At 37.8% G+C, this 18,901-nt stretch overlaps 1 long non-coding RNA gene across 3 annotated transcripts in view; it reads right to left on the bottom strand.

The window, feature by feature from the left end:
- Positions 1-18,901, bottom strand: part of LOC106728889 — a 488,051-nt gene that overhangs the window by 107,993 nt on the left and 361,157 nt on the right. The window lies entirely within an intron of this gene.

Here is an 18,901-nt window from a genome sequence, read left to right as displayed (position 1 = left end):
CTAGTCACAATAACCTAATATCCACCTTAAAATAAACACTAATAACTTTAAATCTGTATTTAAGTCTATAATATAAAGGTATTAGAAACTCATCTGAAAGAAAACTCAGTCCCCATGTCTTGACAGAAGCCTTTTTCATGAAACATACTTACGTAAACATATTTTGCACAATTCTCGCTTGTCTATCTTGTATCAGCTTCATCTTTTTGGACATCATCCCTGTATTATCCTTAGCAGGCAGTAATAATGGTTTCAGGTGTTAGAAATACCAGCTTGTTAACATCATCCCTGAGATTTTCTGATTTGCTGTGGAACCTTTGGTGAGTCCAGTAGGTTTTTTGGCACATATTGTGCTAAATGCTCAAAAGAATGAAAAAGAAGGGTCCAGCTTCATTGAAGTATATTTTACAAATAAAAATTGTATGTATTCAAGGTGTACAAAGTGATGCTTCGATGTACGTGTACATTATGAAATGATCACCACAACCAGGCTAATTAACATATCTATCACCTCACAGAGTTACTGTTTTTTTGTTTGTGGTAAAACATTTACAATCAACTCTCTTAGCAGATTTCAAGTGTACAACATAGTATTATTAACTATAGTTACTATGTTGCACATTAGATCTTCAGAACTTATTCATTCTGCATAATAACCTCTGTACCCTTTGACCAATATCTCTTCATTTCCCCTACCTCCAATCCTAGGCAACCACCATTCTGCTCTTTACTTTTATGAGTTTGCTATTTTAGATCCTATGTGTAAGTGAGATCATGGGGTATTTGTCTTGCTTATTATTTATTACTATTATTTATTTCACTTACCATAATGTCCTCAAGATTCATCTATGTTGTTGCATATGGCAGGATTTCCTTCTTTTTCAAGGCTGAATAATTGTCCATTCTATATATATAGAATATTAAAACACTTTTTAAAATCCATTTATCTGTCAGTGGATAATTAGGATTGTTTCCATATCTTGAATAATGATGAAAGGAACATGGGAGTGCAGATATCTCTTCATGATCCTGATTTCATTTCCTTTGGATATATACCCAGAAGCAGGATTGCTGGATCATAAGGTAGTTCTCTTAAATTTTTTTTGAGGCGCCTCTATACTGTTTCACTAAGGCTGAACTAATTTGCATTTCCACCAACAGCGCACAAAGATTTTCTTTTCTCCACATCCTTACCAACGCTTAGCATCTTTTGCCTTTTTAATAACAGCCATTCTGACAGATGTGAGGTGATACCTCATTATGGTTTTGTTTTGCAGTTCCTCGATGACTGGTGAGTGAGGTTGGGCACCTTTTCATATACCTATCAGCCATTTGTATGTCTTCCTTTGAGAACTGTCTCTTCAGGTCCTTCACCCATTTTTCAGTGAGGTGGTGGTTGTTGTTTTCTATTGAGATGTTTCAGTGCCTTATGTATTTTAGATTTTAACCCCTTATTGGATATATAGTTTGCCAATATTTTCTCCCATTCCATATGAGAGTGTAGATCTATTAAAGGTGGAACCATGGCACAGTTCTCAGGGGAAAAAAAAAACACAAGAGCAAATTGTCAGTGCTTACTGGGCTTCTTCAAAGAAGGGATCTGGGCACACGGGCTTTCATTCACACATACTTATGGCGGTGCACGCTGCCAGAATGCCGCCAGCAAGTTCCTCTCTGGAGATAAAGATGTGGGTAGAGCTGTGATGGTAGATGACAGACACAACACCTGTCTATTATTATAGAAAGAATTCTGACTCAGAACCAGGAACACCAGGATTCTCATCCTGTTTGCTATTAAATCCATGATCTCAAGAAAGTCAGTTTATTCCCCTTGGTCTAAATTTACTATCTGTTAAACTCATGCAATGACATGTGATTTTCATACCTCAAAGAGTGTTCTGAGAGCAAAAACAACTGATACAAAGTAGTTTAGAAAAAGTATAGATTAATTTTCACAGAAGCACCATACATTATGATCATTTTCAAAAATACCATCAAAGTTGTTGGGAGACTTTTTTCAATTTTTATCATTGACTCATTTTGCTGTCACTACTCTTAGAATCACTAACACTCGTAATGTATCAGCAGGCAATTGCTCTACTTGCTTTGATGTTCAAGCTTCTCTTTTGGGAACCAAGGGTACTAGATGGAACTTCTCTAACACATATATGTAGCAGTGAAGTCACTGGAGAAAGATCCTATGTTTTTGGTCTCACGAGTCTGCTTTATCATTGAAGTCCTGAAAGACTCTCTAAGTAGGCTAAACTAATTTAGAAAGTGTCTGGAGATAATGTCGAAGGTATAATTCATTGTGATTAATAAAGAATCTTTAGCCATAGAAAGCTTCCTCTTGATTGCTAAAAGAGTTTCAAGCTTCAAATGCAAGTTTCTTTCTTAGAAAATGAAATAGAGATAGACTTTTTGCTTCAAATTGCTTTTATACTGATGGAAAAATAAGTTTTACATTGTCCTATTTTCGTGGGTTTTTTTTTTTTTTTTTGGACCTTAGTGCATGTAGAAAACTCTAATTGTGTTACCTTAATCTAATAAGAGACCTTTAAAACGTGATGACTGTCACAGAGCCCGTTTCTCCAGTTCAGAGCCTTCTCTAATAATTCATCTAGTTTGGGTTCTCTGTAATTATATGGCATTTATATTCTCTTCTCAATGTACTCACATTACTTTTATGTCGCTTGCCAGAATTCTTCGGGGAAGAATAGGTTGGGCCTTTATTTCCCTCTCCTGCTTCCCTGGTAATTGTTTGAAGAGTACTGTGAAGACTTCTTTTTAATTCCTCTCACTCTGAGGTAAGCCTTTATAAGGGCGGTCATAATACAGAAAGCAGAGGCTTGTGCCGAGAATGACATTGTTTCATAAAAATGTCAGTGATTATTAATTCACAGAAGATTTGTGAGGCAAGTGGCAAGACTTGATAAGCCTCATTTCCTTGACCATATTCATTTTTTTACCCTGGAATATAAATTTTGCTAATCACTGTTTAAAATTGCATTTGCCTTTTACCCAGACACAACCATGTTCATTTTAATTAGTTCAAGTTTGCAGGACGTAAAAATGTTTTCCTATTCATCAAGATGTTACTAGAATAATAGTGTCCAGAGTCCTAGGTGTTCTAGAGAGAACAGGGTTCCCTGCAACAGGTTAAAGAGGACTTTTAAGGGCACTTTCCCAAATGCACACACCTAAGGAGTCCAAAAATGTATAATTCCGAGGAAAATAACTTATTTTCAAACTTCTTATCACTGAAAATTCTGTAATTCTAAGAAATAATCACACTAACTTACATTGTGCTCTAAATTTGCTCAATTAAACCTCCAAGAACACAGAGTGCCTTTTAAAACAGTACTGCATCAGCCCCAGAGGCTGTTAGACTGCAAGTCATGTTTCTTCCTGGCACCAAATTCTCACAGCTCAACTTGCTTTCAAAAGCTTGGAATATCCTCTGAGGCTCCTCTGTGTATCCAAAGGTCAAGGAACTGACATTTTAATATCAGCCACATAACTTTGGAAGCAAGCAGAAAGATAAACACAGCGAGTCACTTGTCCAATCTTGACAACTAATACGGCGCGTACAACGCGAGGCCTCCCAAGTGAAAACAACAGATGCTAGTATCTGCTTAGGGTAAGAGATCCTGGCAGGTCAGAGCCAGAATCAGAATGAGCATCTTGAATTCCTTAAAAAAAAAAAAAAAAAAAAAGAGCTATCAGGCTAAGAGGATCTAAGTCCAGAAATTACATCTACCCTCAGAATTCATATCACGAACTCTGAGAATGGACAGAATTAAATGCCAGTCTTTGGAGACATTTCTCTGAGCCACAGATACTTTTGTGCCAATCAGTGCTGCAGCTGGGTTTTAAGTGGATCTCAATCAAGAGCAGAGAAGAATTTTTAGTGAAAGCTTTAAGAGGTTTACATTTAACTTAATAATAAACTTTCTTTCAAACCTTGCTGAAGTGGACGTTCAAAACATATACAAACATCAAATACATCTTTCTAAAACAAGACTTCCTCTTCACAATAAAGAGTTTGACGCATTCATCTTTCTCTCTCTCACAGCACCAGGCAAAAATTGCTTGCCCGAAGTGGTGCAATTTGTGAAATAAATCATGCTTTTAACATTCCCTTGCTGGAAAACCCGTAACACACCCCAACCAACCCCGTGCCTATCCCACTCAAGTTGAAACTCTCCCTCAGTCCTGTGTCCCACCACTCCCCTCCGACTGCTCTGGGACTGATTTCCTTAAAGGCATTCTTGCCACTGAGATTACGCTCCCTCTTTCCCACTATCTTCCCAGTCCTAGCCACCACCACGTACCGATGCAAGTCCCACTCTGCCCATAAACTCCCCTCCTACTGCTTAGCCCCCGAAGCTCTGTGTGTGGCTGCTTCATCCTCAGAGTCTCTCAGATTCTCATGTGGCTCTTCTCTAATTGCCAAAGGTATGTTAGGCTTCGGCACCTTTAGGGTAAGGACCGCATCTGCCCAGCTCTCTTTCCCCTCAGGTCCCAGCCTAGGATGAAGAATGAGTATGAATATCCATTTGAGTGAGTATGAATAAGGGTATGCTGGTGTCCTGAAGCACCGGATTAAGAGATTCTCGGGGAGCAGGGGCAGCCCAGTAAACCTGAAGATTCAGTTCACTTCCATTAGTTAAGAGATCAAGTTCAGATTTAGGCTCAGATCATGAGGGCTACTCCAGACTCTCTCTAAATGGAACAGATGTGTGATTTTTCTTGTAGAATTGTTAATAATTTTCAATAACATATGACCTAAACCCCACAAATTCAGTCTTTTGGGTTTATACACGTTCTGTTGATATCAGTCTCTTTCTATTTTCTTAAAAATCAGATGTGCTGATCTTAAAGAGTTAAGTGTGTTAAGAATGATCTGTACAAACATCTTTTACAATTCCTGGGGAATGTATGCAATTACTTTTGGAGACTAAGTTTGCATTGTCAAGATGGCCACATTCTATTTCAAACTGCCCTCTGGTATACCTATAACTCAAAGATCACAGCCAGAAGAAAGAAGCTTTCTTTTCCCACTGACACACTAAACTAAAATTTCTACATAGTAAGAAAGTGAGCCAGTTTTCCTCAAACCCAGAGGTTTGTGATGCGAACATCTGCTAAAGAGAGTCAACCAGACAAAATGGATCATTGTCCCCATGGATGGATGAGGGCTGATAATCTATACACACGGGGTCAATATGAAATGCAGAAAACCCCCAAAAAACAGAAAGAGTGAGGGAGAAAAGGAAAAAGTGATAAAGGACAAAAAACAACCTGCGATGTGAACTAGAAACTAGCTATAAGTTGGTGCTAATACATAACTCTACACAGGAACTTTGCCTGTCTTCGGCTAATGTAGAATAGGATTCAGTCTTCACTACAAAACTGCCCTAAGTTTTCTCAAATTGTTTCAAACACTTGATCAGTTTTTAACTACTAATATGTGTCTGACACTATTCTAAATGCTGATATATCAGTGAATGAAAAAAAGTCTCTTTCTTCATGATATTTATATTCTAGTGAATGACCAGAATCTACATAATATGCATTAATTGAGTAACTGCTAAGTGCTAGCTTTGTATGTGTTTTCTGACTTAATCCTCAAAATAATCCTAAGAGGTAGAAATATCACTGTTCCCATTTTGCAGATGAAAAACACTGAGGTTAAGAGAGAGCTAAATCACTCCCACAGCGTCACACATCTAATAAGAGGTAGAGCTCAGATCTGAACGCACATCCTTCTGACAAACGCGCTTTAAATACCAGGGTGCTAACTTAAGTGGGCAAGAATATATTCCATTTCATACATGTTATGTGCTATAGTGAAAAGTCCAAACCAGGAAAGATTTGACTCGGTATATTAAATCACCTTTATATGATGAGTTTTATTTTAGGTAGAACTATTGGGATAGTAAATAGCAGGGTATTTGTTTTCCTGTTAAACCCTTTAAATATTAACCTAGTTTACATTTCACAGCTTCTTGCAGTGTCCCCAGTCTTCTATTAAGGGCAATATTTTGCTTGTCTGCAATTTAAAAACATTTCTAAAAAACTTCAAATGGAAGTATTCTAGTGATCAAAAAGGACTGATCAGTACTTCTCTCTGAGCTCTCTTTGGCTTCCATTGAGTTAGTTTTCACCTGTCAGCTTTCACAGGTGTCTAAGCCTTGGTCCAAGGAACCCATGGGCTGTGGTAAGTGGAGGTCTGGGCAAGGCTGGGGCTCACCACCAAGCAGGAGGCTGGCAGCTGTGGGCAGCATCATTTCAGCAGTTTCCAGAAATGTGTGCTGTTCTGCAGGATGCTGGGATTCCTTTACAGAGACAAGTGGTAGCTGCCTGAGAAGTGTTAATGAGAATTTTGCAAGGGGGTGGGGGAGGCCAAACCTCAGTGCCTTTTTAACTCTCAGCTCCTGGGACCCCCTTATAGTTTCTGGAAACCCTCTGGGAAAATGAAAGACAGAGAAAACCAGACGAGAAGACCTGCTGTGGACCTGCAGCTTAGAAAGCCTTGTGCTACAGCACAAGGAAAACAGTATGCATGTCTCTGCCCCTGAGGATTTTATATTCTAAAGGAGGAAGGAAAATATTTTGAAATACCCAACCCAGTCAACAAGCCCTACATCTAATTAGAGCTATGTAACCACTGGAGAACTGTGTAGCTCTAGCATCCTCCTTCCCCAATGACACTTTCTTTTCAGAAGCTGATACCGTGTTTGAAAGTGGGCCTCTGAAGCCAGACAGCCTAGGTTAGAATCCTGACCCTGCATCTTTCTAGCCCCGTGACCTCAGCTGAATCATATAAACCCTTGTGAGTTAGTTTCCTTATATGTAACATGGAATAATAGAAGTATTTCACTTGTAGTATTGTTGTGAGTTGTAAGTAAGTTAATATGTAGTACGTATTTGTATTACTTGAGTTAATATACTGAAGGTGCTTGTAACAGTGTTTGACTAATAGTAAGAGCTGTAGTAACTCTAGTTAGTGTCAAGGTTGATTTGTTTCCAAGACAGATCTTAAGATAGAGTGAGTCATTTCTCTACTCCACAGTAATAGCAATAATTCTTCACTTGTACTGAATGCTGAATGTGAAAATAGTACATGCCCTATCTCACTTAATCCTCAAAACAATCTTAGGAGGTAGGTACAATTTTAAACTTCATCTGAATATGAAGAAAACAAGGCTTACAGAGGTTTAAATAACTTCTCAAAGACTCAGACCCAGATTTGTTTGACTCTTCTGGAACTCATAGTCTATTAAGACCTCTTGCTTCCTCCCTTCAACCATGAAAGAATGTTAGTGTTTTGGCATTTGGGATGAGACTTGATACTAAAAGAAAACTGGTAAGTGAGTAGAGGAAGGGATTAAACAGCTCTCTAAATCTTATAAGTAAAAGCAATTGTAAATCAAAACTACAACGAGGTATCACCTCACATCTGTCAGAATGGCCATCATTAAGAAGTCTACAAATAATAAATGTTGGAGAGGGTGTGGAAAAAAAGGAACCCTCTTACACTGTTGGTGGGAATGTAAATTGGTGCAGCCATTATGGAAAACAGTATGGAGATTCCTAAAAAAATTAAAAATAAACTCATCATGTGATCCAGTAATTCCACTCCTGGGCATATATCCAGAGAAAAATATAATTTGAAAAGACACATGCACCCCGATGTTCACAGAAGCACTGTTTACAATAGCCAAGACATGGAAACAGCCTAAATGTCTATTGACAGATGACTGGATAAAGATGCTGTGGTAGGTTTATACAGTGGAATATTACTCAGTCATAAAAAAGAATAAAATAATGCCATTTGCAGCAACATGGATAGACTTGGAGATCATCATTCTAAGTGAAGTAAGCCAGGAAGAGAAAGAAAAATGTCATGATATCACTTATATGTGGAATCTGTAAAAAAAAAAAAAAAAAAAAAAAAAAAAAAAAGATACAAATGAACTTATTTACAAAGCAGAAACATACTCATAGAGACCAAACTTACGATTACCAGAGTTAAAGGAGGTGGGAAGGGATAAATTGGGAGTTCGAGATTTGCAGATACTAACTACTATATATAAAATAGATAAACAAGTTTCTACTGTATGGCACAGGGAACTATATTCAACATCTTGTGGTAACCTATAATGAAAAAGTATATGAAAATGAATACATGTATGTATGAGTATGACTGAACTATTATGCTGTACACCAGAAACTGACATAACTATACTTCAATAAAAGAAGAATACAAAAAAAAAAAAAAAAGCAATTGAAATGCAGATACAGCAGCAGGGTTTTGTTGCCCCTAAAGCTGATTTAAGAATCTAAATCACACATTGGAAGTCCACTTGGATTATGTTTCCCATTTCTAAATTTTCTTTCACTAATATTTATGATAAGTGAAGGAAAGATGGATTAAAAAGGGAGCATTTCTGAGACCAGGATTACTGGACTTCTACCCGGGTTTGATCAGAAAAATACAAAAGTTGATGGAGCTATGAGAAATCTTGTTGAGGCAGGTAGGAGGGAGAGAAAAGGTCTGTGTCTTGGGGACAGACAGTCTGGGCTGCATTAGAGGAGTAGGTGGCTCTTTACAATTGGCGACTCCTTGCCCATGGTCAGCCCAGTCTGGTTTTTAAAGCTCTAGATTGAGAAAAGAGTTAATGTTGCTCCAGGAGACATCCAGATACTGCTGAAGTTTCAGTCAGTCCTTTGGGGCAGACTGAAAAAAACAATAGGTTTATTAAAATTGCCTGTGTATTATGCTGTGAAAACTTCTACAAGGATGCACAGATGGGCTTCAATTTGGACAACACTGTTGCTGCATATTAAAGGCCTTTGGTTTTAATATCCAGTAATGAATAAAACTACTGGTGGGTGTCCTCTCGAGTCATAATGTAATCAGAGGAGAATGTGTCTGGCTCTCATTTCTTTTCGCTATTGAATATTTGCTCTCAGCCAGATGTACCTATGCTGAAAACACAAGCAACGAATCATTGTATATGTAGTAGAGGAAACCAGGGGGATTTTGTCAGGAGGGAAACAGGAACTGATTAAAATCAAATAAAAATGTGGCTTTGAAATTACTGGGTTTTCTGGAAGAGATCAACTGTAGTTAACCACAGTCCTCCAAGTAAGCCAAAACTTTTCTGCAATAAAACAGAGTTTATTGAGAACTGCCACCTCCACTCTCTACCAATAGGCTCAGCCTCACGCAGGTCATACAGAACTGTAAAGGTAGCGCTTAGCACTAGGATTTAGCACTACCTTCCTTCTCAGGTGCCTCAGTGCTGGCTGCTATCCACCTAGGCTGGTGCTGCCTGAGAGGGCTTCTCTTTATGATCCTGACGGCACCGTTGCCTGAATGGTGGGTAAGATTTCTATATGCTTTTCATCCCATGCCTTTCTCACTTGGCAAACTGCGTTGTCTTAGTTGAGGTGGTCTAAAAACCAAATTGCATTTCTCTTCTGTTCCTTCCTGTCCCCAAGTAAAACCATTGTGTGCTTCCAATTCTTCACCCTTTCTTCTCTACACCTTCTTTTCCATGTGATTTTGCACTTCCTCCTTTCACATAGTGGAGTCTATTTCTCCACCCTCTGACTTGACTTGATTGCGCCTTTGATCTGTTTGTGTCAGTAGAATGTGGAAGAAGAAAATGCATAGTCTCAAGAGGCCATGGACACTTTGGCTTTCTCTGTTGCTTCCCTTCCTTCATCATCTCACAACAATTTCTTGTTATACAAGAACAGGTTAGCCGGCTGGAAGATAAGAGACCACAAAGAGCAGAGCCAAGTGAGCTCAGTTGTCCCATCCATGGTCCCAGAAAGGGTCTACCCCAAATCAGCAAAGCCACCCTGCTGACATGAAGCTGATATAATGAGTGCCAATGACTGGGAGGACCACCCAGCCAGCCCGATGACCCCTGGGGAGAGAGAGAATGATAGCTATTTCAAGTCACTAAGTTGTGGGGTGGTTTGCTACTTGGCAATATCTACCATACAACCACCATGGCTTACTCCCAGCTCTCAGCTCTGATGTGCACACTGCTATAGCCCCTGTTTGAATGTGAGCTAGTATCTTCAGTCCTTGCCTAGTATCTGACACTCAGTACTTCTCATAACACAATTACTAAATGAATGATACCACTGAACTCACATCAGAGAATGTCTGGATTGCTCTCTAATTTGCAATCAGACCTAAGTTTATTTTTCTTATTCATCAGCATTCTCCTTTTTGGACTGTGTCTCTTTTGTGTCCTTAATTTGATGTCCTCTCTGTTTCTGTCTCCCTTTTACTTAGATAGAAATGAATAATAAATTTGAAAGGTGAATAAACTTTTAAAATCCCTTTGGGTAGAAAAATTTAGAAAGAAGGAACAACATGAAGAGAAGGGCAAACAATCCAAAAGCAAATGAGAATAGAAGGTTTGCCTTGATCTTATGAATTCGATGATGAAATTCTCAGTCACAAAACAATTCTCAGGAATATACTGTGTAATAAAAAAGCCTTATATTTTTATTTATGTGGTTTCAAATATTTGCCAACTGTCCTACATTTTATTCATAATAATGTCTTGATTTTTTTCTTGAAACTTTATTCAGAAGCCGAGTCATTAAGGATATCTGTAAATCTTTTTTTTTTTTTTTTTAATTTGGTGACTGGGTTCTTCGTCTTAGTAGAATTCAGGACATAACTATATTTCCTCCCATTTCCTAATACTTTAAAATCTTCAGCCAAAGGGCTACTTTTTTATGACTGTCAACAGTATCCATTCACAGAATGTACATAGACATTGCTTTCTTGGGCATGAAGTTTTCAGAAGAAAACATTCTACAAATGTGAGGAATTTAGGACTGGACATACAATGAAATTTTTTTCCTTTTGCATTATTTCTCCTTTGGGATAAAATCCATCAAATTTCAATATTAGCTTTACATGGCAAAGCAATGAGTGCTTTTAGGCTATTTGCGCCTTCTCCGCATCTAAAGCAGTCGTACAATGTGGGCGTTAGGAAGCTATTGCGCTCTACAGAGATATCGAGGATGTTGCCGCCTTGTGGCTGAGGATTGGCTGCTATGTTTCCCTTTCCTACAGACACAAGTGAAACTGCAATCAAAATAGGCAATTCGGAAAGGGAAGAATAAAGAGGAAGTAGCCATGTTGTTCTCTTAATTATCACATTAGACTGCAGCCATTTAATAAGGTTTGACGCTTGATTGCGTTCCTTGTCTCCCGAGGTGTAGGAGCATTTCCCATCATGGCCTGGCTATTGATGCAAAGATGCTCTGAAAGCCTTGTTCTTGTCTCATTCATTCTCTGCCTCATTTACTTGTTCATTTTAATGATTACATCTTCATAAAGTCTAACATTTCCATATCAAATGTTCCGTTCTCAAATTAAGCATTAAAAAATAAGGAAGGGAGGGTTGATCACCATACAATCTGTCCTCATCTATTTCAACAGTTATGATGATTCCACTTCATTATTTGGGGGATGTTCAGGGACTTATGTGTCCCTGTGTCCTTACCATCCATTAACACAACTCCACTTTCATACATCCCTGTATTCAACACACATTAACTGAGTTCTTTCAATATTCAAGGCCCTGGAGAGAGTCTTTGAGGGTAAGAAAGAGAAGGTTTGAACCCTCTTCAAAAGAGCATGTATCTCCTTCTCTAGAAGGGATCAACTTTGAGAAAATAGTGATGAAGAAAGGTAACACACACAAACATGTAGGCCTGGAAGACTGGGAGTAGACACAGGAAAGAAAAAGTATATTAGGGAGATTAACCTGGGCTTCTCTTCAGTAATTTGTTAAGCTCTGTATTTATATTTATGTACTTTTCTCTAGATTCATTATATTTGCAATTAGAAATATCAATCAAATTAAAGTATACTGATAATGTTTCAAAAGGAGAGACGGGGATAGTTACCAAAAATTGGATGTTGTTTGGAAGCTAAGAACAATTAATTTTCAGGAAGGCAATCAAATTGGTATCTCATTTCAGTATATATTAGACCCATGGTAAGATTAGAAGACATTCAGGTATGATTTTATTATTCTCCCCAAAGAATAGAAATACGGCCTGTGTGTAGGTTTCATTAGTTATCTTTCTCTTATATCCTCCTCTAAATGTAATCTGTCAACTTTAACCTTTTTTTATGTCTTCCAAGTTAACAGATAGAATATTTGACTAATTAAAATAGGCTAATTTTTTTTCCACATAGGGACAAATACCTCCCTATCCTATACAATTGATCTTTTTCATCTAAATCCAGGTCCTTAACAATATCCATGAAAATTTGATCTGCATAATTCCAATTTATCTAGATTATTTTTTAAATTTTGATTCTATGTCAATTACTCACTCTTCCTGTAAGAATTTTTTTCTCACTATTTATTAAATTATTCAACAGGTATTTATTGAATGCATACTATGTGCTAGACACTATTTTAGGTACTGAGGATATAGCAATAAACAAGAGACAAAGTTTCCTGCCTTCATGGAACTTAAATTATAGGAGGAGAGACGTACAATCAAAAGAAGACAGAGAAGTAGACAGTACATGGCATGGTGATATGAACTGGGGAGACATAAAGTACAACAAAGGAGGTAGTGAATGGAGAGAACTCTAGGTCCTTGTACCAACCTTGGGTTTGGGGAGGAATGGTACTGAGGTCAGTGGCTATAGCAGAGAGAAAGAAAGAGACAGGAAACAAATACAAAGATATGAAGAGGAGCTGTGCCCGATGAGGCCTTCTGGTCCCTGGATAGGCTCTGGCCTCTATTTTGCATAAGATGACAAGCTATGGGAGAGTTTAGGTCAAGCTGTGACATACCTAACCTACATTTTAATAGATTTTACCTTTTTGAAAAGGTTGTTGTTTTGAGAATAGATTGAAGAGGTGCAAGAGTAGAAATAAGCAGATATGCTGACTATTGCAACAGTCCCGGCAAAAGCTGATACCAGTTCGGACCAGGTGGTGTTAGTGGAAGTGGTGAGAAGTGGTCAGATGCTGAAGATATTTTGAAGATGGAATCATGTAACTTACTGACTGGACACAAAGAATGAGAGAGAGAGAATTCTAAGTCAACTCCATGGTTTGGGGCCTGAGCCAGCAGAAGGATGGAGTTGTTTGTTTACTGAGATGGGGAAGGCTGCAGAGAGTAGGCTTGAGGGTGGGAACTAGAAGCAGGGTAATGGATGTTACATCTGAGATGTTTAACAGACATACAAGTGGAGACGTTAAGTAGACGGTTGAATAATTGAGTCTGGAGTTCAGTGGGAGCAGTTCTGGCTGGAAATATAAATCTGAGAGTCATCAGCATATAGATAGGTTTCAAATCCAAGAGACAGCATTGAAGCACACAGGGAACTCGGGTAAATAGAGGAGAGATGATATCCCAGGTCAAAGCTCTGGAGAGCACAAATGCTGACAGACCCCAGAGTTGAAGATGAATCAGTAGAAGAGACTAAAAATGTGTAGCCAGTGTAGGAGGGGGATTTACAATATGCTCTCCTGTATTTGATCAGGGTGGCTCACTGTAAAAGCATTTTTAATGAAATATTTTATTAGATTTATTTAAAAGATAGAGAATACACAGTGAAAGTTTATATAACCCTTTGTGCTTTATTGAATCTTTCCTTTTTTAACGCACTACCATGTTGCAGCTAGGCAGACACCTCCCTGTGTCCTGCTTCTCCGGTTCTATCCTCTCTCCCTCAGGGGTCACCACACCACTCCTCAGAAGTTGATATTTATTATCCTCATGCATGTTTTTCATATTTAAATGCAAACAAATAATGTTTGTTCTATATACATTTGTACACATATTTTATATTATATATGCACACGTAACATTATTTTCTACGTTTTTAAACTTTTTTGTACAACCTGTACATTGCCTTCCACACCTCTTGGTTTGTGTTTGCTTAGTAGTATATTTTTTAACATATTGTTACATGTAGTTTTGGATAATTCTTTAAAAATGCTGTACCACATTTTAAGAATCTGCTGCAGCATGTTTTCCCAAACAATTTATGCAGAACCTTAAGGCTGTTTCCAATTTCTGCTGATTCCAACAGTGATGCTTCCAAACATTCACACACTGTCGTTAATGTACCAATGTGTGGTTTTCTCTAGCATGTAAATTCAGAAGTGGAATTGCTGGTTATAGGGTATGTGCACCTTTCATCTTACTGAAGATCATCAAGCTCTTCAAAGTGTTGTGCCAACGTACACTGCTACAAGCAGCGAATGAGAGTTCCCTGTGCCGGACTCCTCGGCAACCCTTAAACCTGAAGGAACTAAATGACACACCGTTGTTGTTTTTCTGAGTACCCATGAAAATAAGTTCACCTTCTTGAAAGTTTATTGTCCTTCTGGGTTTCCTATTCTGTGAATGGCCTGATCACATCTTTACTCATTTTGTGGTTTTGTTTACAGATAGGAAAATTCACACTAAATTCTGGTTTTTGCTTTTCTTGAAAAACAAGATCTGGCAGTAGTTGCCAACTTTTTTACAAGGCAAGAGTTGACAGGAACTCTTGAGCTAAAGCACACACTTTTCAGTTTGCCACAGTCTGAAATACTACTTATTGCATTACAACTAGCCTGCTTCCCTCATATCTTTTATCTACCTGACCCCAAGGGGCATCTGAATTGGGGATCTTATCTTAGAACCACCTGGACCAGGGTACGAATCCAGGATTCATAGAGTTTCTCTAGAAAATATTGTTTAACAAGGTTAAATGTGTGTTTAAATGACACACATCAAAACATCATTCTTAAGAAAACAAACAAGCAAGCTAAAACCCTTAGTTTACCATACAGACACATCCCAACTTTAGGTAATTCCAAAGCAGGAAAATCCAGATTTTTAAAAGCAGAGAATGATTATTCTCCCTCTTCTAAATTCTTCTGTAGACAGATTTTAAAATTTACCAAAACTCACTAAGGGATTTCTTTTAACAAAGCAACCTCCCCTAATGTACTTAAAACATACATTATTATTCAGCCAACATAAACCTAACAACTTACCACTACAGCCCATTTTCTAAAAACATCTACATATAAAGGAAGTTACATGCACACTTAGATTGTGACAACAGTTTCAGCTGTTTAAAAAAAAATAATGCATTCATTAGCACCTGCCTTACTTAAAGGTTAGAGTGAAGGCAACCATCACAAAAAGATAATAGAAAAACTAGAAATGAGAGAAAGAGAAAAAGTGTGAAAGGTTTTGAGTGGCAATCAACAAATGAGATATTCTGGGGCATTTTTTCACTGATGAGGTTCTGGGATGCAAGGCTGATCCGAAGGAAGCGAATTATTTCCCCAGGGCACTATGTCTGCTCTTCTGGTAGCTGCTACCACATAAATATTAATGTCTGTTTCAGGTAGCATAGCCTCAATGACTATGTGCACTTTGGGTAATGCAGAAAAACAAGATATGATACATTATTAACTTCCTGATGTTCTTTGTACAAAATAAACTTTAAAAATGAATCTACCTAAATGATTAATTTCTACTATGATGCTATATTGTTATTTTATTATCTTATTACTTAAGCAAGTATGAAAAAATAATCCAAGTTCAAACTGAATTATCTATCACTTGTTTTCTTTTTTTAATTCCTTCAACATATATTTACTGAGTACCTGCTATGTGCCAGGAACTAGAAATAAAACCATCAAAAATCTCTGCCCTGTAGAGCTTAGACTGTGCCTGTCCAGCCCAGGTTTTACACAGCTCTGCCCAGACATGTGGCTTTGGATACATCCTTGGCTACTGCTTACCTGGCACATCTCTGCTTCTCTTGGAAGCTTAATGTCCTGCCTGTCTTCTGTGCTATTATTTTTAATAGTATAAATATATATATTTTTATTGACTATAGTCAGTTTAAAATGTTGTGTCAGTTTCTGCTATTACTTTTTTATTGTCACTCAGCCAGTCCCAAGAAGTGGCAGAATTAGAGGTCCGAGGGAAAGGTGAAGAGAGTATTCTCTAAAAGTGGTGACATTGCAAGAAGATGCAGAGACAAAGGTAAGACAGGTCCACTTCCTATCCGACTCCAAGTGTTTGGACGCTGTCTTCTCCCAGGTAGACTTCAGAAAGGCACACGCCACGTTCACATTGTGGGGATACGTTTCTCCTCTGCTAAGCCACGGCTGTCTTAGGGCAACAGCTTGAACTTCATCAGTGGATGACTCCAAAGTCACCAGAAGACACAGGAAAAGAAAACTCAAGAGAAAGAAAGTAGAAGGATTCAGAGGTAAGTGGAAAAAGAGCAAGCAACATAAATGATAGTAAAGATTAGGAAGACTAACAGTTGGGATACTGAATTGATATTGAATTGAGATAATTGGCAGAAGCAAGATGCCCATGGTCCTGTAACTAATGAGGAAGTTTATTGGGTCCTTAATGGAGAAAAATGTGAAGGATATTAAGAGTTTAAAAGAGTATTTAAGGCTATTAAAGAAGAGTTTGAAAATATCTGACTTTTCTGCTTCCTGTACCACATTTGAATTTGTATCTGGAGAAACATTCTCTGTACGAAGTACCTGAAATGCTTGATAAAATGTAAACATCATCCTTTTTAAAAGCATGGCTGAGCTTTTGGGAAAGTTGGGGAAATCACCAGAGACCAGAGCTGTAAGGAATCATGAATCTGGAAAGATAAATAAGTGCTGGAGCAAGTGTTTATCATGCAAATGTCTGCAAACTTGTGGTTGACAAGGTAGGTTCTGAAGGTCTATGTACGCAGGAGACAGAAGTCAAACCCTGTGGGCTAGACTGGAGGCCAAAAGAAAAAGCGGCACTCCCAGCAGAAATCAGTGAGCAAAAAACTGGTAAAGCAGAGGGGGAAACTAAACACACTTACCTCAGTTTGTGCTCTAAGTGAAGCTGATCAATAGATACTCAGACAGACAGATAGACAGACAGACAGATAAAATCTCTCCATGGGCTATGCCTAATTGTACAATGTAGACATTCACCATACAGACTTGAAGCTGAAATTCATAGTAATTATGTAACCAAAAAGCTCAAGGTAAATATGAATTTTAAATGGTCCCAAATTACCTACAAGAATGGCAATTAAAAATTGACATTGCATTAAGAACAATAGAAACTGGGAAAAAAAACTTTAATGTCTTGAGAGAAAATAGTTATCATTCTTGAATACCCAGAAAAATTATTGTTTTTATTTGGAATGTGGGCAAAATAAAAGATGCTTTGAAGCATTAATAATGACAGCAAGAACTGAGTTTACTAATAGCAAACCTTCACTAGAAGAACTTCTAAAATTATGCTTCAGGATGAAGGAAAATGATCCTTGAAGCAAAATCTGAAATTCAAGTGATAACAGTGAGAAAAAAAAACTGGTAAAGCTGAGGAAAAACCTAAACAACATTGACTGTTTAAAATAATAATAATGATGATGATGATGATGGTGATGATGATGGTAACTAAATGTGGAGTTAAAAATATGGGGTGGAAACTGCCTCTCAAAAAGGATGGCTTTTGGCTATGAGGCCACAATACTTAAAGACGTCACAATTGAGACTGCCATACTGACACATGAATAGATAAATGAAACAATGAAACAGGAAAGACAGCCCAGAAACAGACCAACATGTATGTACAAACTTGATATTTGCCTTGGCAGATCAATGGGAGAAAGATGGACTGTGGAGTATATTGATTTTACAGAGAGGGAAAAAAAAAACCAAATTAAGACCATCTCATGAATTATGACTCACATCATATGTAAAATTCAGGGCCAGATGGACGTACATGTGGAAAGCAAAACTCCAACATGTTTACAAGACAATATAGGAGAATATCTTTCTGTGCTCAATTCACAAAAGGATTTCATTAAGACCTTTTATAAAAGCACAGAATATAAAGGAAAAGATTGAAAAAGATGTCAACGTTTATCTCTGGAATTAATTATCATCAAAGACATCATAAGGAGAATAAAAACACAAGCCTCCGAGTGGGAGAAGTTATTTGCAAAATGCACAACTGTCAAAGACGAGAAGCTAGAACAGAGCAAAGACTTCTATAAATCAATCATAAAACTCAAACCAAGAGAAAGAACAAAAGGCAGTTCATGGAAGAGGAAACATGAATGGTTCATAAGCAAATTAAAAGATGCTTAATTGTATTAGCAGTCAAGGAAAAGCAAAATAAAATCACAGTAAAATACTGTCTCATCTCCCACAAGTCAGGGAAACAAAAAAATATCTGACAAGAATATACGAGACAACAAGAACACCCTTTAAATCCCAGTGAGAGTGGAGCTCAGCACTTGTTTGGAAAATGATTTTCATTCCTTGGTCATATTAACAACTCTCTGATGTAGCAATAACCCTCTTAGAAGTTGACTCTATGAGTGAGAGAAGAGCATACCCCATTGTATACCATACCTGTATATAAAATAAGAGGAAAGCAAGAATCACAAATTGGGTATATTCTATTTCTTAAGCCAGGTAGTGGTTACATGGGGTGTTTTATCATTCCTCTGTAAACTGTATCTACACATTACACATTGTCTTTTGGGGAAAATGAGGGAAATATTAGAAACTATGTGTTGTTCTATATTATCATGCATAAGTAAATCAATTGGTAAACTGTAATTCTCATTTCATGGCATCTTCATAGCATAGATATAATAATTCTAAATCCTGTTATCTACATGCCATCCTGTGTCAAAGAGTGCTTCCTCCCCACATGGAGAGAGATCTTGGAACAACACCTCCTCCCCCTCCACTTCTGCCCCGCTTCATTATCTATCTGAGAACTAGATTTGTATCCCCACGCCCAGCAGAAGCAGATGAGGCATGCAGTCTTCCTGGGCTCTAGACTC

Source organism: Camelus ferus, chromosome 7 (assembly GCF_009834535.1).
Source record: "Camelus ferus isolate YT-003-E chromosome 7, BCGSAC_Cfer_1.0, whole genome shotgun sequence".
Classification (NCBI taxonomy): Eukaryota; Metazoa; Chordata; class Mammalia; order Artiodactyla; family Camelidae; genus Camelus; species Camelus ferus.
The sequence above is the reverse complement of the archived record's forward strand: the minus strand, read 5'-3'. Positions and strand labels throughout refer to the sequence as shown.